This window comes from Triturus cristatus, chromosome 12, assembly GCF_964204655.1.
Source record: "Triturus cristatus chromosome 12, aTriCri1.1, whole genome shotgun sequence".
NCBI lineage: Eukaryota > Metazoa > Chordata > Amphibia > Caudata > Salamandridae > Triturus > Triturus cristatus.
This window is the reverse complement of record NC_140595.1, coordinates 249,709,697-249,732,271: the sequence shown is the minus strand read 5'-3', so window position 1 is coordinate 249,732,271 and position 22,575 is coordinate 249,709,697.

The window sequence follows — 22,575 nt, the reverse complement described above, 5'->3', positions numbered from 1 at the left end:
TAGGATTGGTTCGCCGCATTGTGGCAACATTTTTACAGGCTTTGCACTCTATTTGCTTTATTTAATATTTTCGAAGATGTTTAATTTATTGGGCAGACGATTTTCTTTCTTTTATCTTTCATCCTCTTTTTTGACAATGACAATTGTCACCAGAAAGCTGTGGAAACGAAGTGACATGGAGGACATATTTAAACATAAAACTTAGGAGGCATCGTTTTTTTATTAATTTGGAAGCTCCCCTTCCCGTATTACTAGACACTAAAGATTCCCCGCCCCGAGTAAACTGCATTAGTCACTTGACTCGAGAACTGTTTACATTTTGTATGTTAATACACCATGTCGAATGAATATGGATTTTAATAGTGCACGCTTGTGCTGCAAGTGTGGTTGTCTGATTTAATGATGCTTGCTATCAACTTCAGAGGAGTGAAAGGCTGAGGTGGCTTGTTTTCAGATTGAGGATGGCCATTACTGGAACTCTCCTGGTCCGAAGCTTTCACGTGATGTTCAGATACTGAGTGCACTGACATTTTCTATTAAATATTTGGTATTCTAACTGAAGGGATTCGTGTTCTTATTATACATGACACAGACTGGATGTGTGTTCTAAGAGCTGGAAAGTTCTCTTGCCACTGTGTGCCCTTTCAGTTGTACACCCTCCCCCCCCCCGCCCTCCCCCTGTCCGTCACCTCACCCCGAGCTGAGTCAGCTTTCCTGGAACGCACACAGCCGCCGCACCCAAGTACTTCACGGGTCTTTTAAAGAGCATTCACTTGTTAATGAGGCTTTGTTGTATTTCATCTCTTCTTAGCGCCCCTGCATCTCCACTCATTCAGAGGGGAGATGCAGGGGCGCTAAGAAGAGGTGAAATACAACAAAGCCTTATTAACAAGTGAATGGCTTTTAAAAGAATCACCCGGCCCGGCCCCCATAGCTCCACGCTGCTGCAACCGTCTGTGCATGCACAGGTACGATGTCTGCAAGGTCCGCGGGCCGCCAAGGAAGGCTTGCCGGGCCGCTGACGGCCAGCGGGCCGTACTATGAGTATCCCTGCTCTAGCCTAATAGCTAAGGTCTTAGACTCGTACTCTGGCCTAATGGTTAAGGTCTTAACTCTTACTCTGGCCTACTGGTTAAGGTCTTAACTCTTACTCCGGCCTAATGGTTAAGGTCTTAACTCTTACTCTGGCCTACTGGTTAAGGTCTTAACTCTTACTCTGGCCTAATAGCTAAGGTCTTAACTCTTACTCTGTCCTAATAGCTAAGGTCTTAGACTCGTACTCTGGCCTACTGGTTAAGGTCTTAACTCTTACTCTGTCCTAATAGCTAAGGTCTTAGACTCGTACTCTGGCCTACTGGTTAAGGTCTTAACTTTTACTCTGGCCTAATCGCTAAGGTCTTAGACTTGTACTCTGGTCTAATGGTTAAGGTCTTAACTCTTACTCTGGCCTAATAGCTAAGGTCTTAGACTCGTACTCTGGTCTAATGGTTAAGGTCTTAACTCTTACTCTGGCCTGCTGGTTATGGTCTTAACTCTTACTCTGGCCTAATAGCTAAGGTCTTAGACATGTACTATGGCCTACAGGTTAAGGTCTTAACTCTTACTCTGGCCTACTGGTTAAGGTCTTAACTCTTACTCTGGCCTAATAGCTAAGGTTTTAACACTTACTCTGGCCTAATAGCTAAGGTCTTAGACTCGTACTCTGGCCTAATGGTTAAGGTCTTAACTCTTACTCTGTCCTAATAGCTAAGGTCTTAACTCTTACTCTGGCCTAATAGCTAAGGTCTTAACTCTTACTCTGGCCTAATAGCTAAGGTCTTAACTCTTACTCTGGCCTAATAGATAAGGTCTTAGACTCGTACTCTGGCCTAATAGCTAAGGTCTTAACTCTTACTCAGGCCTAATAGCTAAGGTCTTAGACTCGTACTCTGGCCTACTGGTTAAGGTCTTAACTCTTACTGGCCTAATAGCTAAGGTCTTAGACTTGTACTCTGGCCTACAGGTTCAGGTCTTAACTCTTACTCTGGCCTACTGGTTAAGGTCTTAACTCTTACTCTGGCCTAATAGCTAAGGTCTTAACTCTTACTCTGGCCTAATAGCTACGGTCTTAACTCTTACTCTGGCCGAATGGTTAAGGTCTTAACTCTTACTCTGGCATAATAACTAAGGTCTTAACTCTTACTCTGGCCTAACAGCTAAGGTCCTAGACTCGTACTATGGCCTACAGGTTAAGGTCTTAACTCTTACCCTGGCCTACTGGTTAAGGTCTTAACTCTAACTCTGGCCTAATAGATAAGGTCTTAGACTCATACTCTAGCCTAATAGCTAAGGTCTTAGACTCGTACTCTGGCCTAATGGTTAAGGTCTTAACTCTTACTCTGGCCTACTGGTTAAGGTCTTAACTCTTACTCCGGCCTAATGGTTAAGGTCTTAACTCTTACTCTGGCCTACTGGTTAAGGTCTTAACTCTTACTCTGGCCTAATAGCTAAGGTCTTAACTCTTACTCTGTCCTAATAGCTAAGGTCTTAGACTCGTACTCTGGCCTACTGGTTAAGGTCTTAACTCTTACTCTGGCCTAATCGCTAAGGTCATAGACTTGTACTCTGGTCTAATGGTTAAGGTCTTAACTCTTACTCTGGCCTAATAGCTAAGGTCTTAGACTCGTACTCTGGTCTAATGGTTAAGGTCTTAACTCTTACTCTGGCCTGCTGGTTATGGTCTTAACTCTTAATCTGGCCTAATAGCTAAGGTCTTAGACATGTACTATGGCCTACAGGTTAAGGTCTTAACTCTTACTCTGGCCTACTGGTTAAGGTCTTAACTCTTACTCTGGCCTAATAGCTAAGGTTTTAACACTTACTCTGGCCTAATAGCTAAGGTCTTAGACTCGTACTCTGGCCTAATGGTTAAGGTCTTAACTCTTACTCTGTCTTAACAGCTAAGGTCTGAACTCTTACTCTGGCCTAATAGCTAAGGTCTTAACTCTTACTCTGGCTGAATGGTTAAGGTCTTAACTCTTACTCTGGCCTAAAAGCTAAGGTCTTAACTCTTATTCTGGCATAATAGCTAAGGTCTTAGACTCGTACTCTGGCCTATTGGTTAAGGTCTTAACTCTTACTCTGGCCTACTGGTTAAGATCTTAACTCTTACACTGGCCTAATAGCTAAGGTCTTGGACTCGTACTCTGGCCTACAGGTTAAGGTCTTAACTCTTACCCTGGCCTACTGGTTAAGGTCTTAACACTAACTCTGGCCTAATAGATAAGGTCTTAGACTCGTACTCTGGCCTAATAGCTAAGGTCTTAGACTCGTACTCTGGCCTATTGGTTAAGGTCTTAACTCTTACTCTGGCCTACTGGTTAAGGTCTTAACTCTTACTCCGGCCTAATGGTTAAGGTCTTAACTCTTACTCTGGCCTACTGGTTAAGGTCTTAACTCTTACTCTGGCCTAATAGCAAAGGTCTTAGAATCGTACTATGGCCTACAGGTTAAGGTCTTAACTCTTACCCTGGCCTACTGGTTAAGGTCTTAACTCTAACTCTGGCCTAACAGATAAGGTCTTAGACTCGTACTCTGGCCTAATAGCTAAGGTCTTAACTCTTACTCAGGCCTAATAGCTAAGGTCTTAGACTCATACTATGGCCTAATGGTTAAGGTCTTAACTCTTACTCTGGCCTAATAACTAAGGTCTTAACTCTTACTCTGGCCTAATAGCTAAGGTCTTAGACTCGTACTCTGGCCTACTGGTGAAGGTCTTAACTCTTACTCTGGCCTACTGGTTAAGGTCTTAACTCTTACTCTGGCCTAATAGCTAAGGTCTTGGACTCGTACTCTGGCCTAATGGTTAAGGTCTTAAATCTTACTCTGGCCTACTGGTTAAGGTCTTAACTCTTACTCTGGCCTAATAGCTAAGGTCTAAGACTCGTACTCTGGCCTAATGGTTTAGGTCTTAACTCATACTCTGGCCTACTGGTTAAGGTCTTAACTCTTACTTTGGTCTACTGGTTAAGGTCTTAACTCTTACTCTGGCCTAATAGCTAAGGTCCTAGACTCATACTCTGGCCTACAGGTTAAGGTCTTAACTCTTACTCTGGCCTAATAGCTAAGGTCTTAAACTCGTACTCTGGCCTAATAGCTAAGGTCTTAACTCTTACTCTGGCCTCCTGGTTAAGGTTTTAACTCTTACTCTGGCCTACTGGTTAAGGTCTTAACTCTTACTCTGGCCTAATAGCTAAGGTCTTAGACTCGTACTCTGGCCTACAGGTTAAGGTCTTAACTCTTACTTTGGCCTAATCGCTAAGGTCTTAGACTCGTACTCTGGCCTAATAGCTAAGGTCTTAACTCTTACTCTGGCCTACTGGTTAAGGTCTTAACTCTTACTCTGGCCTACTGGTTAAGGTCTTAACTCTTACTCTGGCCTAATAGCTAAGGTCTTAGACTCGTACTCTGGCCTAATGGTTAAGGTCTTAACTCTTACCCTGGCCTAATAGCTAAGGTCTTAGACTTGTCCTCTGGGCTAATAGCTAAGGTCTTAACTCTTACTCTGGCCTACTGGTTAAAGTCTTAACTCTTACTCTGGCCTACTGGTTATGGTCTTAACTCTTACTCTGGCCTAATATCTAAGGTCCTAACTCTTACTCTGGCCAAATAGCTAAGGTCTTAGACTCGTACTATGGCCTACAGGTTAAGGTCTTAACTCTTACTCTGGCCTAATAGCTAAGGTCTTAGACTCGTACTCTGGCCTAATGGTTAAGGTCTTATCTCTTACTCTGGCCTACTGGTTAAGGTCTTAACTCTTACTCTGGCCCAACAGCTTAGGTCTTAACTCTTACTCTGGCCTACTGGTTAAAGTCTTAACTCTTTCTCTGGCCTAATAGCTAAGGTCTTAACTCTTACTCTGGCCTAATAGCTAAGGTCTTAGACTCATACTCTGGCCTAATGGTTAAGGTCCTAACTCTTACTCTGGCCTACTGGTTAAGGTCTTAACTCTTACTCTGGCCTAATAGCTAAGGTCTTAGACTCGTACTCTGGCCTAATGGTTAAGGTCTTAAATCTTACTCTGGCCTAATAGCTAAGGTCTTAACTCTTACTCTGGCATAATAGCTAAGGTCTTAGACTCGTACTCTGGCCTACTGGTTAAGGTCTTAACTCTTACTCTGGCCTAATCGCTAAGGTCTTAGACTTGTACTCTGGTCTAATGGTTAAGGTCTTAACTCTTACTCTGGCCTAATAGCTAAGGTCTTAGACTCGTACTCTGGTCTAATGGTTAAGGTCTTAACTCTTACTCTGGCCTGCTGGTTAAGGTCTTAACTCTTACTCTGGCCTAATAGCTAAGGTCTTAGAAATGTACTATGGCCTACAGGTTAAGGTCTTAACTCTTACTCTGGCCTACTGGTTAAGGTCTTAACTCTTACTCTGGCCTAATAGCTAAGGTTTTAACACTTACTCTGGCCTAATAGCTAAGGTCTTAGACTCGTACTCTGGCCTAATGGTTAAGGTCTTAACTCTTACTCTGTCCTAATAGCTAAGGTCTTAAATCTTACTCTGGCCTAATAGCTAAGGTCTTAACTCTTACTCTGACCGAATGGTTAAGGTCTTAACTCTTACTCTGGCCTAATAGCTAAGGTCTTAACTCTTATTCTGGCCTAATAGCTAAGGTCTTAGACTCGTACTCTGGCCTACTGGTTAAGGTCTTAACTCTTACTCTGGCCTAATAGCTAAGGTCTTGGACTCGTACTCTGGCCTACAGGTTAAGGTCTTAACTCTTACCCTGGCCTACTGGTTAAGGTCTTAACACTAACTCTGGCCTAATAGATAAGGTCTTAGACTCGTACTCTGGCCTAATAGCTAAGGTCTTAGACTCGTACTCTGGCCTATTGGTTAAGGTCTTAACTCTTACTCTGGCCTACTGGTTAAGGTCTTAACTCTTACTACTCCGGCCTAATGGTTAAGGTCTTAACTCTTACTCTGGCCTACTGGTTAAGGTCTTAACTCTTACTCTGGCCTAATAGCAAAGGTCTTAGAATCGTACTATGGCCTACAGGTTAAGGTCTTAACTCTTACCTTGGCCTACTGGTTAAGGTCTTAACTCTGGCCTAATAGATAAGGTCTTAGACTCGTACTCTGGCCTAATAGCTAAGGTCTTAACACTTACTCAGTCCTAATAGCTAAGGTCTTAGACTCGTACTCTGGCCTACTGGTTAAGGTCTTAACTCTTACTCTGGCCTAATAGCTAAGGTCTTAGACTCGTACTCTGGCCTAATGGTTAAGGTCTTAACTCTTACTCTGGCCTAATAGCTAAGGTCTTAACTCTTACTCTGGCCTAATAGCTAAGGTCTTAGACTCGTACTCTGGCCTACAGGTTAAGGTCTTAACTCTTACTCTGGCCTAATAGCTAAGGTCTTAAACTCGTACTCTGGCCTAATAGCTAAGGTCTTAACTCTTACTCTGGCCTCCTGGTTAAGGTTTTAACTCTAACTCTGGCCTACTGGTTAAGGTCTTAACTCTTACTCTGGCCTAATAGCTAAGGTCTTAGACTCGTACTCTGGCCTACAGGTTAAGGTCTTAACTCTTACTCTGGCCTAATAGCTAAGGTCTTAGACTTGTACTCTGGCCTAATGGTTAAGGTCTTAACTCTTACCCTGGCCTAATAGCTAAGGTCTTAGACTTGTCCTCTGGGCTAATAGCTAAGGTCTTAACTCTTACTCTGGCCTACTGGTTAAAGTCTTAACTCTTACTCTGGCCTACTGGTTATGGTCTTAACTCTTACTCTGGCCTACTGGTTAAGGTCTTAACTTGTATTCCGGCCTAATAGCTAAGGTCTTAGACTCGTACTCTGGCCTACTGGTTAAGGTCTTAACTCTTACTCTGGCCTAATATCTAAGGTCTTAACTCTTACTCTGGCCAAATAGCTAAGGTCTTAGACTCGTACTATGGCCTACAGGTTAAGGTCTTAACACTTACTCTGGCCTAATAGCTAAGGTCTTAGACTCATACTCTGGCCTAATGGTTAAGGTCTTATCTCTTACTCTGGCCTACTGGTTAAGGTCTTAACTCTTACTCTGGCCCAACAGCTTAGGTCTTAACTCTTACTCTGGCCTATTGGTTAAAGTCTTAACTCTTTCTCTGTCCTAATAGCTAAGGTCTTAACTCTTACTCTGGCCTAATAGCTAAGGTCTTAGACTCATACTCTGGCCTAATGGTTAAGGTCTTAACTCTTACTCTGGCCTACAGGTTAAGGTCTTAACTCTTACTCTGGCCTAATAGCTAAGGTCTTAGACTCGTACTCTGGCCTAATGGTTAAGGTCTTAACTCTTACTCTGGCCTAATAGCTAAGGTCTTAACTCTTACTCTGGCCTAATAGCTAAGGTCTTATACTCATACTCTGGCCTACTGGTTAAGGTCTTAACTCTTACTCTGGCCTAATCGCTAAGGTCTTAGACTTGTACTCTGGTCTAATGGTTAAGGTCTTAATTCTTACTCTGGCCTAATAGCTAAGGTCTTAGACTCGTACTCTGGTCTAATGGTTAAGGTCTTAACTCTTACTCTGGCCTGCTGGTTATGGTCTTAACTCTTACTCTGGCATAATAGCTAAGGTCTTAGACATGTACTATGGCCTACAGGTTAAGGTCTTAACTCTTACTCTGGCCTACTGGTTAAGGTCTTAACTCTTACTCTGGCCTAATAGCTAAGGTTTTAACACTTACTCTGGCCTAATAGCTAAGGTCTTAGAATCGTACTATGGCCTACAGGTTAAGGTCTTAACTCTTACCCTGGCCTACTGGTTAAGGTCTTAACTCTAACTCTGGCCTAACAGATAAGGTCTTAGACTCGTACTCTGGCCTAATAGCTAAGGTCTTAACTCTTACTCAGGCCTAATAGCTAAGGTCTTAGACTCATACTATGGCCTAATGGTTAAGGTCTTAACTCTTACTCTGGCCTAATAACTAAGGTCTTAACTCTTACTCTGGCCTAATAGCTAAGGTCTTAGACTCGTACTCTGGCCTACTGGTGAAGGTCTTAACTCTTACTCTGGCCTACTGGTTAAGGTCTTAACTCTTACTCTGGCCTAATAGCTAAGGTCTTGGACTCGTACTCTGGCCTAATGGTTAAGGTCTTAAATCTTACTCTGGCCTACTGGTTAAGGTCTTAACTCTTACTCTGGCCTAATAGCTAAGGTCTAAGACTCGTACTCTGGCCTAATGGTTTAGGTCTTAACTCATACTCTGGCCTACTGGTTAAGGTCTTAACTCTTACTTTGGTCTACTGGTTAAGGTCTTAACTCTTACTCTGGCCTAATAGCTAAGGTCCTAGACTCATACTCTGGCCTACAGGTTAAGGTCTTAACTCTTACTCTGGCCTAATAGCTAAGGTCTTAAACTCGTACTCTGGCCTAATAGCTAAGGTCTTAACTCTTACTCTGGCCTCCTGGTTAAGGTTTTAACTCTTACTCTGGCCTACTGGTTAAGGTCTTAACTCTTACTCTGGCCTAATAGCTAAGGTCTTAGACTCGTACTCTGGCCTACAGGTTAAGGTCTTAACTCTTACTCTGGCCTAATCGCTAAGGTCTTAGACTCGTACTCTGGCCTAATAGCTAAGGTCTTAACTCTTACTCTGGCCTACTGGTTAAGGTCTTAACTCTTACTCTGGCCTACTGGTTAAGGTCTTAACTCTTACTCTGGCCTAATAGCTAAGGTCTTAGACTCGTACTCTGGCCTAATGGTTAAGGTCTTAACTCTTACCCTGGCCTAATAGCTAAGGTCTTAGACTTGTCCTCTGGGCTAATAGCTAAGGTCTTAACTCTTACTCTGGCCTACTGGTTAAAGTCTTAACTCTTACTCTGGCCTACTGGTTATGGTCTTAACTCTTACTCTGGCCTAATATCTAAGGTCCTAACTCTTACTCTGGCCAAATAGCTAAGGTCTTAGACTCGTACTATGGCCTACAGGTTAAGGTCTTAACTCTTACTCTGGCCTAATAGCTAAGGTCTTAGACTCGTACTCTGGCCTAATGGTTAAGGTCTTATCTCTTACTCTGGCCTACTGGTTAAGGTCTTAACTCTTACTCTGGCCCAACAGCTTAGGTCTTAACTCTTACTCTGGCCTACTGGTTAAAGTCTTAACTCTTTCTCTGGCCTAATAGCTAAGGTCTTAACTCTTACTCTGGCCTAATAGCTAAGGTCTTAGACTCATACTCTGGCCTAATGGTTAAGGTCCTAACTCTTACTCTGGCCTACTGGTTAAGGTCTTAACTCTTACTCTGGCCTAATAGCTAAGGTCTTAGACTCGTACTCTGGCCTAATGGTTAAGGTCTTAAATCTTACTCTGGCCTAATAGCTAAGGTCTTAACTCTTACTCTGGCATAATAGCTAAGGTCTTAGACTCGTACTCTGGCCTACTGGTTAAGGTCTTAACTCTTACTCTGGCCTAATCGCTAAGGTCTTAGACTTGTACTCTGGTCTAATGGTTAAGGTCTTAACTCTTACTCTGGCCTAATAGCTAAGGTCTTAGACTCGTACTCTGGTCTAATGGTTAAGGTCTTAACTCTTACTCTGGCCTGCTGGTTAAGGTCTTAACTCTTACTCTGGCCTAATAGCTAAGGTCTTAGAAATGTACTATGGCCTACAGGTTAAGGTCTTAACTCTTACTCTGGCCTACTGGTTAAGGTCTTAACTCTTACTCTGGCCTAATAGCTAAGGTTTTAACACTTACTCTGGCCTAATAGCTAAGGTCTTAGACTCGTACTCTGGCCTAATGGTTAAGGTCTTAACTCTTACTCTGTCCTAATAGCTAAGGTCTTAAATCTTACTCTGGCCTAATAGCTAAGGTCTTAACTCTTACTCTGACCGAATGGTTAAGGTCTTAACTCTTACTCTGGCCTAATAGCTAAGGTCTTAACTCTTATTCTGGCCTAATAGCTAAGGTCTTAGACTCGTACTCTGGCCTACTGGTTAAGGTCTTAACTCTTACTCTGGCCTAATAGCTAAGGTCTTGGACTCGTACTCTGGCCTACAGGTTAAGGTCTTAACTCTTACCCTGGCCTACTGGTTAAGGTCTTAACACTAACTCTGGCCTAATAGATAAGGTCTTAGACTCGTACTCTGGCCTAATAGCTAAGGTCTTAGACTCGTACTCTGGCCTATTGGTTAAGGTCTTAACTCTTACTCTGGCCTACTGGTTAAGGTCTTAACTCTTACTACTCCGGCCTAATGGTTAAGGTCTTAACTCTTACTCTGGCCTACTGGTTAAGGTCTTAACTCTTACTCTGGCCTAATAGCAAAGGTCTTAGAATCGTACTATGGCCTACAGGTTAAGGTCTTAACTCTTACCTTGGCCTACTGGTTAAGGTCTTAACTCTGGCCTAATAGATAAGGTCTTAGACTCGTACTCTGGCCTAATAGCTAAGGTCTTAACACTTACTCAGTCCTAATAGCTAAGGTCTTAGACTCGTACTCTGGCCTACTGGTTAAGGTCTTAACTCTTACTCTGGCCTAATAGCTAAGGTCTTAGACTCGTACTCTGGCCTAATGGTTAAGGTCTTAACTCTTACTCTGGCCTAATAGCTAAGGTCTTAACTCTTACTCTGGCCTAATAGCTAAGGTCTTAGACTCGTACTCTGGCCTACAGGTTAAGGTCTTAACTCTTACTCTGGCCTAATAGCTAAGGTCTTAAACTCGTACTCTGGCCTAATAGCTAAGGTCTTAACTCTTACTCTGGCCTCCTGGTTAAGGTTTTAACTCTAACTCTGGCCTACTGGTTAAGGTCTTAACTCTTACTCTGGCCTAATAGCTAAGGTCTTAGACTCGTACTCTGGCCTACAGGTTAAGGTCTTAACTCTTACTCTGGCCTAATAGCTAAGGTCTTAGACTTGTACTCTGGCCTAATGGTTAAGGTCTTAACTCTTACCCTGGCCTAATAGCTAAGGTCTTAGACTTGTCCTCTGGGCTAATAGCTAAGGTCTTAACTCTTACTCTGGCCTACTGGTTAAAGTCTTAACTCTTACTCTGGCCTACTGGTTATGGTCTTAACTCTTACTCTGGCCTACTGGTTAAGGTCTTAACTTGTATTCCGGCCTAATAGCTAAGGTCTTAGACTCGTACTCTGGCCTACTGGTTAAGGTCTTAACTCTTACTCTGGCCTAATATCTAAGGTCTTAACTCTTACTCTGGCCAAATAGCTAAGGTCTTAGACTCGTACTATGGCCTACAGGTTAAGGTCTTAACACTTACTCTGGCCTAATAGCTAAGGTCTTAGACTCATACTCTGGCCTAATGGTTAAGGTCTTATCTCTTACTCTGGCCTACTGGTTAAGGTCTTAACTCTTACTCTGGCCCAACAGCTTAGGTCTTAACTCTTACTCTGGCCTATTGGTTAAAGTCTTAACTCTTTCTCTGTCCTAATAGCTAAGGTCTTAACTCTTACTCTGGCCTAATAGCTAAGGTCTTAGACTCATACTCTGGCCTAATGGTTAAGGTCTTAACTCTTACTCTGGCCTACAGGTTAAGGTCTTAACTCTTACTCTGGCCTAATAGCTAAGGTCTTAGACTCGTACTCTGGCCTAATGGTTAAGGTCTTAACTCTTACTCTGGCCTAATAGCTAAGGTCTTAACTCTTACTCTGGCCTAATAGCTAAGGTCTTATACTCATACTCTGGCCTACTGGTTAAGGTCTTAACTCTTACTCTGGCCTAATCGCTAAGGTCTTAGACTTGTACTCTGGTCTAATGGTTAAGGTCTTAATTCTTACTCTGGCCTAATAGCTAAGGTCTTAGACTCGTACTCTGGTCTAATGGTTAAGGTCTTAACTCTTACTCTGGCCTGCTGGTTATGGTCTTAACTCTTACTCTGGCATAATAGCTAAGGTCTTAGACATGTACTATGGCCTACAGGTTAAGGTCTTAACTCTTACTCTGGCCTACTGGTTAAGGTCTTAACTCTTACTCTGGCCTAATAGCTAAGGTTTTAACACTTACTCTGGCCTAATAGCTAAGGTCTTAGACTCGTACTCTGGCCTAATGGTTAAGGTCTTAACTCTTACTCTGTCCTAATAGCTAAGGTCTTAACTCTTACTCTGGCCTAATAGCTAAGGTCTTAACTCTTACTCTGGCCGAATGGTTAAGGTCTTAACTCTTACTCTGGCCTAATAGCTAAGGTCTTAACTCTTATTCTGGCCTAATAGCTAAGGTCTTAGACTCGTACTCTGGCCTATTGGTTAAGGTCTTAACTCTTACTCTGGCCTACTGGTTAAGGTCTTAACTCTTACACTGGCCTAATAGCTAAGGTCTTGGACTCGTACTCTGGCCTACAGGTTAAGGTCTTAACTCTTACCCTGGCCTACTGGTTAAGGTCTTAACACTAACTCTGGCCTAATAGATAAGGTCTTAGACTCGTACTCTGGCCTACTAGCTAAGGTCTTAGACTCGTACTCTGGCCTATTGGTTAAGGTCTTAACTCTTACTCTGGCCTACTGGTTAAGGTCTTAACTCTTACTCCGGCCTAATGGTTAAGGTCTTAACTCTTACTCTGGCCTACTGGTTAAGGTCTTAACTCTTACTCTGGCCTAATAGCTAAGGTCTTAGACTCGTACTCTGGCCTAATGGTTAAGGTCTTAACTCTTACTCTGGCCTAATAGCTGCGGTCTTAACTCTTACTCTGGCTGAATGGTTAAGGTCTTAACTCTTACTCTGGCCTAATATCTAGGCCTGGGCGGTAAATTCCGTTCCGTTTCGCGGAATTTGCGGAATTTGGGTAATTTCGCGTTCCGCGGAGAACGCGAAATTGCCCAAAAATCTGCGTTCCGCGACTTCGCGAAATTTTTTGCTTGTTCACGTTCTCAATATGCGTGTTCGCGAGATATTTCACCCCGAGCACGCAAACAGCGATCGCGAACAGGAAATAAGTATCGCGAACAAGCAATTCCGCGTGTTCGCGGAATTTCTGCGTGTTCGCGGAGATTTTTTACCGTTTCGCGGAGATTTGCGTAACGCAATTACGCAAATTCCGCCCACCCCTACTAATAACTAAGGTCTTAACTCTTACTCTGGCCTCATAGCTAAGGTCTTAGACTCGTACTCTGGCCTACTGGTTAAGGTCTTAACTCTTACTTTGGTCTACTTGTTAAGGTCTTAACTCTTACTCTGGCCTAATAGCTAAGGTCTTAAACTCGTACTCTGGCCTAATAGCTAAGGTCTTAACTCTTACTCTGGCCTCCTGGTTAAGGTTTTAACTCTTACTCTGGCCTACTGGTTAAGGTCTTAACTCTTACTCTGGCCTAATATCTAAGGTCTTAACTCTTACTCTGGCAAAATAGCTAAGGTCTTAGACTCGTACTATGGCCTACAGGTTAAGGTCTTAACTCTTACTCTGGCCTAATAGCTATGGTCTTAGACTCGTACTCTGGCCTATTGGTTAAGGTCTTAACTCTTACTCTGGCCTACTGGTTAAGGTCTTAACTCTTACTCCGGCCTAATGGTTAAGGTCTTAACTCTTACTCTGGCCTACTGGTTAAGGTCTTAACTCTTACTCTGGCCTAATAGCAAAGGTCTTAGAATCGTACTATGGCCTACAGGTTAAGGTCTTAACTCTTACCCTGGCCTACTGGTTAAGGTCTTAACTCTAACTCTGGCCTAATAGATAAGGTCTTAGACTCGTACTCTGGCCTAATAGCTAAGGTCTTAACTCTTACTCAGGCCTAATAGCTAAGGTCTTAGACTCGTACTCTGGCCTACTGGTTAAGGTCTTAACTCTTACTGGCCTAATAGCTAAGGTCTTAGACTTGTACTCTGGCCTACAGGTTCAGGTCTTAACTCTTACTCTGGCCTACTGGTTAAGGTCTTAACTCTTACTCTGGCCTAATAGCTAAGGTCTTAACTCTTACTCTGGCCTAATAGCTAAGGTCTTAGACTCGTACTCTGGCCTAATGGTTAAGGTCTTCACTCTTACTCTGGCCTAATAACTAAGGTCTTAACTCTTACTCTGGCCTAATAGCTAAGGTCTTAGACTCGTACTCTGGCCTAATGGTTAAGGTCTTAACTCTTACTCTGGCCTAATCGCTAAGGTCTTAGACTTGTACTCTGGTCTAATGGTTAAGGTCTTAACTCTTACTCTGGCCTAATAGCTAAGGTCTTAGACTCGTACTCTGGTCTAATGGTTAAGGTCTTAACTCTTACTCTGGCCTGCTGGTTAAGGTCTTAACTCTTACTCTGGCCTAATAGCTAAGGTCTGAGACATGTACTATGGCCTACAGGTTAAGGTCTTAACTCTTACTCTGGCCTACTGGTTAAGGTCTTAACTCTTACTCTGGCCTAATAGCTAAGGTTTTAACACTTACTCTGGCCTAATAGCTAAGGTCTTAGACTCGTACTCTGGCCTAATGGTTAAGGTCTTAACTCTTACTCTGTCCTAATAGCTAAGGTCTTAACTCTTACTCTGGCCTAATAGCTAAGGTCTTAACTCTTACTCTGACCAAATGGTTAAGGTCTTAACTCTTACTCTGGCCTAATAGCTAAGGTCTTAACTCTTATTCTGGCCTAATAGCTAAGGTCTTAGACTCGTACTCTGGCCTACTGGTTAAGGTCTTAACTCTTACTCTGGCCTACTGGTTAAGGTCTTAACTCTTACTCTGGCCTAATAGCTAAGGCCTTGGACTCGTACTCTGGCCTACAGATTAAGGTCTTAACTCTTACCCTGGCCTACTGGTTAAGGACTTAACACTAACTCTGGCCTAATAGATAAGGTCTTAGACTCGTACTCTGGCCTAATAGCTAAGGTCTTAGACTCGTACTCTGGCCTATTGGTTAAGGTCTTAACTCTTACTCTGGCCTACTGGTTAAGGTCTTAACTCTTACTCCGGCCTAATGGTTAAGGTCTTAACTCTTACTCTGGCCTACTGGTTAAGGTCTTAACTCTTACTCTGGCCTAATAGCAAAGGTCTTAGAATCGTACCATGGCCTACTGGTTAAGGTCTTAACTCTAACTCTGGCCTAATAGATAAGGTCTTAGACTCGTACTCTGGCCTAATAGCTAAGGTCTTAACTCTTACTCAGTCCTAATAGCTAAGGTCTTAAACTCGTACTGTGGCCTACTGGTTAAGGTCTTAACTCTTACTGGCCTAATAGCTAAGGTCTTAGACTTGTCCTCTGGCCTACAGGTTCAGGTCTTAACTCTTACTCTGGCCTACTGGTTAAGGTCTTAACTCTTACTCTGGCCTAATAGCTAAGGTCTTAACTCTTACTCTGGCCTAATAGCTAAGGTCTTAGACTCGTACTCTGGCCTAATGGTTAAGGTCTTAACTCTTACTCTGGCCTAATAGCTAAGGTCTTAACTCTTACTCTGGCCTAATAGCTACGGTCTTAACTCTTACTCTGGCCGAATGGTTAAGGTCTTAACTCTTACTCTGGCCTAATAACTAAGGTCTTAACTCTTACTCTGGCCTAATAGCTAAGGTCTTAGACTCGTACTCTGGCCTAATGGTTAAGGTCTTAAATCTTACTCTGGCCTACTGGTTAAGGTCTTAACTCTAACTTTGGTCTACTGGTTAAGGTCTTAACTCTTACTCTGGCCTAATAGCTAAGGTCTTAGACTCGTACTCTGGCCTACAGGTTAAAGTCTTAACTCTTACTCTGGCCTAATAGCTAAGGTCTTAAACTCGTACTCTGGCCTAATAGCTAAGGTCTTAACTCTTACTCTGGCCTCCTGGTTAAGGTTTTAACTCTTACTCTGGCCTACTGGTTAAGGTCTTAACTCTTACTCTGGCCTAATAGCTTAGGTCTTAGACTCGTACTCTGGCCTAATAGCTAAGGTCTTAACTCTTACTCTGGCCTACTGGTTAAGGTCTTAACTCTTACTCTGGCCTAGTGGTTAAGGTCTTAACTCTTACTCTGGCCTAATAGCTAAGGTCTTAGACTCGTACTCTGGCCTAATGGTTAAGATCTTAACTCTTACCCTGGCCTAATAGCTAAGGTCTTAGACTTGTCCTCTGGGCTAATAGCTAAGGTCTTAACTCTTACTCTGGCCTACTGGTTAAAGTCTTAACTCTTACTCTGGCCTACTGGTTATGGTCTTAACTCTTACTCTGGCCTACTGGTTAAGGTCTTAACTTGTACTCCGGCCTAATAGCTAAGGTCTTAGACTCGTACTCTGGCCTACTGGTTAAGGTCTTAACTCTTACTCTGGCCTAATATCTAAGGTCTTAACTCTTACTCTGGCCAAATAGCTAAGGTTTTAGACTCGTACTATGGCCTACAGGTTAAGGTCTTAACTCTTACTCTGGCCTAATAGCTAAGGTCTTTGACTCGTACTCTGGCCTAATGGTTAAGGTCTTATCTCTTACTCTGGCCTAATAGCTAAGGTCTTAACTCTTACTCTGGCTGAATGGTTAAGGTCTTAACTCTTACTCTGGCCTAATATCTAGGCCTGGGCGGTAAATTCCGTTCCGTTTCGCGGAATTTGCGGAATTTGGGTAATTTCGCGTTCCGCGGAGAACGCGAAATTGCCCAAAAATCTGCGTTCCGCGACTTCGCGAAATTTTTTGCTTGTTCACGTTCTCAATATGCGTGTTCGCGAGATATTTCACCCCGAGCACGCAAACAGCGATCGCGAACAGGAAATAAGTATCGCGAACAAGCAATTCCGCGTGTTCGCGGAATTTCTGCGTGTTCGCGGAGATTTTTTACCGTTTCGCGGAGATTTGCGTAACGCAATTACGCAAATTCCGCCCACCCCTACTAATAACTAAGGTCTTAACTCTTACTCTGGCCTCATAGCTAAGGTCTTAGACTCGTACTCTGGCCTACTGGTTAAGGTCTTAACTCTTACTTTGGTCTACTTGTTAAGGTCTTAACTCTTACTCTGGCCTAATAGCTAAGGTCTTAAACTCGTACTCTGGCCTAATAGCTAAGGTCTTAACTCTTACTCTGGCCTCCTGGTTAAGGTTTTAACTCTTACTCTGGCCTACTGGTTAAGGTCTTAACTCTTACTCTGGCCTAATATCTAAGGTCTTAACTCTTACTCTGGCAAAATAGCTAAGGTCTTAGACTCGTACTATGGCCTACAGGTTAAGGTCTTAACTCTTACTCTGGCCTAATAGCTATGGTCTTAGACTCGTACTCTGGCCTATTGGTTAAGGTCTTAACTCTTACTCTGGCCTACTGGTTAAGGTCTTAACTCTTACTCCGGCCTAATGGTTAAGGTCTTAACTCTTACTCTGGCCTACTGGTTAAGGTCTTAACTCTTACTCTGGCCTAATAGCAAAGGTCTTCGAATCGTACTATGGCCTACAGGTTAAGGTCTTAACTCTTACCCTGGCCTACTGGTTAAGGTCTTAACTCTAACTCTGGCCTAATAGATAAGGTCTTAGACTCGTACTCTGGCCTAATAGCTAAGGTCTTAACTCTTACTCAGGCCTAATAGCTAAGGTCTTAGACTCGTACTCTGGCCTACTGGTTAAGGTCTTAACTCTTACTGGCCTAATAGCTAAGGTCTTAGACTTGTACTCTGGCCTACAGGTTCAGGTCTTAACTCTTACTCTGGCCTACTGGTTAAGGTCTTAACTCTTACTCTGGCCTAATAGCTAAGGTCTTAACTCTTACTCTGGCCTAATAGCTAAGGTCTTAGACTTGTCCTCTGGGCTAATAGCTAAGGTCTTAACTCTTACTCTGGCCTACTGGTTAAAGTCTTAACTCTTACTCTGGCCTACTGGTTATGGTCTTAACTCTTACTCTGGCCTACTGGTTAAGGTCTTAACTTGTACTCCGGCCTAATAGCTAAGGTCTTAGACTCGTACTCTGGCCTACTGGTTAAGGTCTTAACTCTTACTCTGGCCTAATATCTAAGGTCTTAACTCTTACTCTGGCCAAATAGCTAAGGTTTTAGACTCGTACTATGGCCTACAGGTTAAGGTCTCAACTCTTACTCTGGCCTAATAGCTAAGGTCTTTGACTCGTACTCTGGCCTAATGGTTAAGGTCTTATCTCTTACTCTGGCCTAATAGCTAAGGTCTTAACTCTTACTCTGGCTGAATGGTTAAGGTCTTAACTCTTACTCTGGCCTAATATCTAGGCCTGGGCGGTAAATTCCGTTCCGTTTCGCGGAATTTGCGGAATTTGGGTAATTTCGCGTTCCGCGGAGAACGCGAAATTGCCCAAAAATCTGCGTTCCGCAACTTCGCGAAATTTTTTGCTTGTTCACGTTCTCAATATGCGTGTTCGCGAGATATTTCACCCCGAGCACGCAAACAGCGATCGCGAACAGGAAATAAGTATCGCGAACAAGCAATTCCGCGTGTTCGCGGAATTTCTGCGTGTTCGCGGAGATTTTTTACCGTTTCGCGGAGATTTGCGTAACGCAATTACGCAAATTCCGCCCACCCCTACTAATAACTAAGGTCTTAACTCTTACTCTGGCCTCATAGCTAAGGTCTTAGACTCGTACTCTGGCCTACTGGTTAAGGTCTTAACTCTTACTTTGGTCTACTTGTTAAGGTCTTAACTCTTACTCTGGCCTAATAGCTAAGGTCTTAAACTCGTACTCTGGCTTAATAGCTAAGGTCTTAACTCTTACTCTGGCCTCCTGGTTAAGGTTTTAACTCTTACTCTGGCCTACTGGTTAAGGTCTTAACTCTTACTCTGGCCTAATAGCAAAGGTCTTAGAATCGTACCATGGCCTACTGGTTAAGGTCTTAACTCTAACTCTGGCCTAATAGATAAGGTCTTAGACTCGTACTCTGGCCTAATAGCTAAGGTCTTAACTCTTACTCAGTCCTAATAGCTAAGGTCTTAAACTCGTACTGTGGCCTACTGGTTAAGGTCTTAACTCTTACTGGCCTAATAGCTAAGGTCTTAGACTTGTCCTCTGGCCTACAGGTTCAGGTCTTAACTCTTACTCTGGCCTACTGGTTAAGGTCTTAACTCTTACTCTGGCCTAATAGCTAAGGTCTTAACTCTTACTCTGGCCTAATAGCTAAGGTCTTAGACTCGTACTCTGGCCTAATGGTTAAGGTCTTAACTCTTACTCTGGCCTAATAGCTAAGGTCTTAACTCTTACTCTGGCCTAATAGCTACGGTCTTAACTCTTACTCTGGCCGAATGGTTAAGGTCTTAACTCTTACTCTGGCCTAATAACTAAGGTCTTAGCTCTTACTCTGGCCTAATAGCTAAGGTCTTAGACTCGTACTCTGGCCTAATGGTTAAGGTCTTAAATCTTACTCTGGCCTACTGGTTAAGGTCTTAACTCTAACTCTGACCTAATAGCTAAGGTCTAAGACTCGTACTCTGGCCTAATGGTTTAGGTCTTAACTCTTACTCTGGCCTACTGGTTAAGGTCTTAACTCTTACTTTGGTCTACTGGTTAAGGTCTTAACTCTTACTCTGGCCTAATAGCTAAGGTCTTAGACTCGTACTCTGGCCTACAGGTTAAAGTCTTAACTCTTACTCTGGCCTAATAGCTAAGGTCTTAAACTCGTACTCTGGCCTAATAGCTAAGGTCTTAACTCTTACTCTGGCCTCCTGGTTAAGGTTTTAACTCTTACTCTGGCCTACTGGTTAAGGTCTTAACTCTTACTCTGGCCTAATAGCTTAGGTCTTAGACTCGTACTCTGGCCTAATAGCTAAGGTCTTAACTCTTACTCTGGCCTACTGGTTAAGGTCTTAACTCTTACTCTGGCCTAGTGGTTAAGGTCTTAACTCTTACTCTGGCCTAATAGCTAAGGTCTTAGACTCGTACTCTGGCCTAATGGTTAAGATCTTAACTCTTACCCTGGCCTAATAGCTAAGGTCTTAGACTTGTCCTCTGGGCTAATAGCTAAGGTCTTAACTCTTACTCTGGCCTACTGGTTAAAGTCTTAACTCTTACTCTGGCCTACTGGTTATGGTCTTAACTCTTACTCTGGCCTACTGGTTAAGGTCTTAACTTGTACTCCGGCCTAATAGCTAAGGTCTTAGACTCGTACTCTGGCCTACTGGTTAAGGTCTTAACTCTTACTCTGGCCTAATATCTAAGGTCTTAACTCTTACTCTGGCCAAATAGCTAAGGTTTTAGACTCGTACTATGGCCTACAGGTTAAGGTCTTAACTCTTACTCTGGCCTAATAGCTAAGGTCTTTGACTCGTACTCTGGCCTAATGGTTAAGGTCTTATCTCTTACTCTGGCCTAATAGCTAAGGTCTTAACTCTTACTCTGGCTGAATGGTTAAGGTCTTAACTCTTACTCTGGCCTAATATCTAGGCCTGGGCGGTAAATTCCGTTCCGTTTCGCGGAATTTGCGGAATTTGGGTAATTTCGCGTTCCGCGGAGAACGCGAAATTGCCCAAAAATCTGCGTTCCGCGACTTCGCGAAATTTTTTGCTTGTTCACGTTCTCAATATGCGTGTTCGCGAGATATTTCACCCCGAGCACGCAAACAGCGATCGCGAACAGGAAATAAGTATCGCGAACAAGCAATTCCGCGTGTTCGCGGAATTTCTGCGTGTTCGCGGAGATTTTTTACCGTTTCGCGGAGATTTGCGTAACGCAATTACGCAAATTCCGCCCACCACTACTAATAACTAAGGTCTTAACTCTTACTCTGGCCTCATAGCTAAGGTCTTAGACTCGTACTCTGGCCTACTGGTTAAGGTCTTAACTCTTACTTTGGTCTACTTGTTAAGGTCTTAACTCTTACTCTGGCCTAATAGCTAAGGTCTTAAACTCGTACTCTGGCCTAATAGCTAAGGTCTTAACTCTTACTCTGGCCTCCTGGTTAAGGTTTTAACTCTTACTCTGGCCTACTGGTTAAGGTCTTAACTCTTACTCTGGCCTAATATCTAAGGTCTTAACTCTTACTCTGGCAAAATAGCTAAGGTCTTAGACTCGTACTATGGCCTACAGGTTAAGGTCTTAACTCTTACTCTGGCCTAATAGCTATGGTCTTAGACTCGTACTCTGGCCTATTGGTTAAGGTCTTAACTCTTACTCTGGCCTACTGGTTAAGGTCTTAACTCTTACTCCGGCCTAATGGTTAAGGTCTTAACTCTTACTCTGGCCTACTGGTTAAGGTCTTAACTCTTACTCTGGCCTAATAGCAAAGGTCTTAGAATCGTACTATGGCCTACAGGTTAAGGTCTTAACTCTTACCCTGGCCTACTGGTTAAGGTCTTAACTCTAACTCTGGCCTAATAGATAAGGTCTTAGACTCGTACTCTGGCCTAATAGCTAACGTCTTAACTCTTACTCAGGCCTAATAGCTAAGGTCTTAGACTCGTACTCTGGCCTACTGGTTAAGGTCTTAACTCTTACTGGCCTAATAGCTAAGGTCTTAGACTTGTACTCTGGCCTACAGGTTCAGGTCTTAACTCTTACTCTGGCCTACTGGTTAAGGTCTTAACTCTTACTCTGGCCTAATAGCTAAGGTCTTAACTCTTACTCTGGCCTAATAGCTAAGGTCTTAGACTTGTCCTCTGGGCTAATAGCTAAGGTCTTAACTCTTACTCTGGCCTACTGGTTAAAGTCTTAACTCTTACTCTGGCCTACTGGTTATGGTCTTAACTCTTACTCTGGCCTACTGGTTAAGGTCTTAACTTGTACTCCGGCCTAATAGCTAAGGTCTTAGACTCGTACTCTGGCCTACTGGTTAAGGTCTTAACTCTTACTCTGGCCTAATATCTAAGGTCTTAACTCTTACTCTGGCCAAATAGCTAAGGTTTTAGACTCGTACTATGGCCTACAGGTTAAGGTCTTAACTCTTACTCTGGCCTAATAGCTAAGGTCTTTGACTCGTACTCTGGCCTAATGGTTAAGGTCTTATCTCTTACTCTGGCCTAATAGCTAAGGTCTTAACTCTTACTCTGGCTGAATGGTTAAGGTCTTAACTCTTACTCTGGCCTAATATCTAGGCCTGGGCGGTAAATTCCGTTCCGTTTCGCGGAATTTGCGGAATTTGGGTAATTTCGCGTTCCGCGGAGAACGCGAAATTGCCCAAAAATCTGCGTTCCGCGACTTCGCGAAATTTTTTGCTTGTTCACGTTCTCAATATGCGTGTTCGCGAGATATTTCACCCCGAGCACGCAAACAGCGATCGCGAACAGGAAATAAGTATCGCGAACAAGCAATTCCGCGTGTTCGCGGAATTTCTGCGTGTTCGCGGAGATTTTTTACCGTTTCGCGGAGATTTGCGTAACGCAATTACGCAAATTACGCCCACCCCTACTAATAACTAAGGTCTTAACTCTTACTCTGGCCTCATAGCTAAGGTCTTAGACTCGTACTCTGGCCTACTGGTTAAGGTCTTAACTCTTACTTTGGTCTACTTGTTAAGGTCTTAACTCTTACTCTGGCCTAATAGCTAAGGTCTTAAACTCGTACTCTGGCCTAATAGCTAAGGTCTTAACTCTTACTCTGGCCTCCTGGTTAAGGTTTTAACTCTTACTCTGGCCTACTGGTTAAGGTCTTAACTCTTACTCTGGCCTAATATCTAAGGTCTTAACTCTTACTCTGGCAAAATAGCTAAGGTCTTAGACTCGTACTATGGCCTACAGGTTAAGGTCTTAACTCTTACTCTGGCCTAATAGCTATGGTCTTAGACTCGTACTCTGGCCTATTGGTTA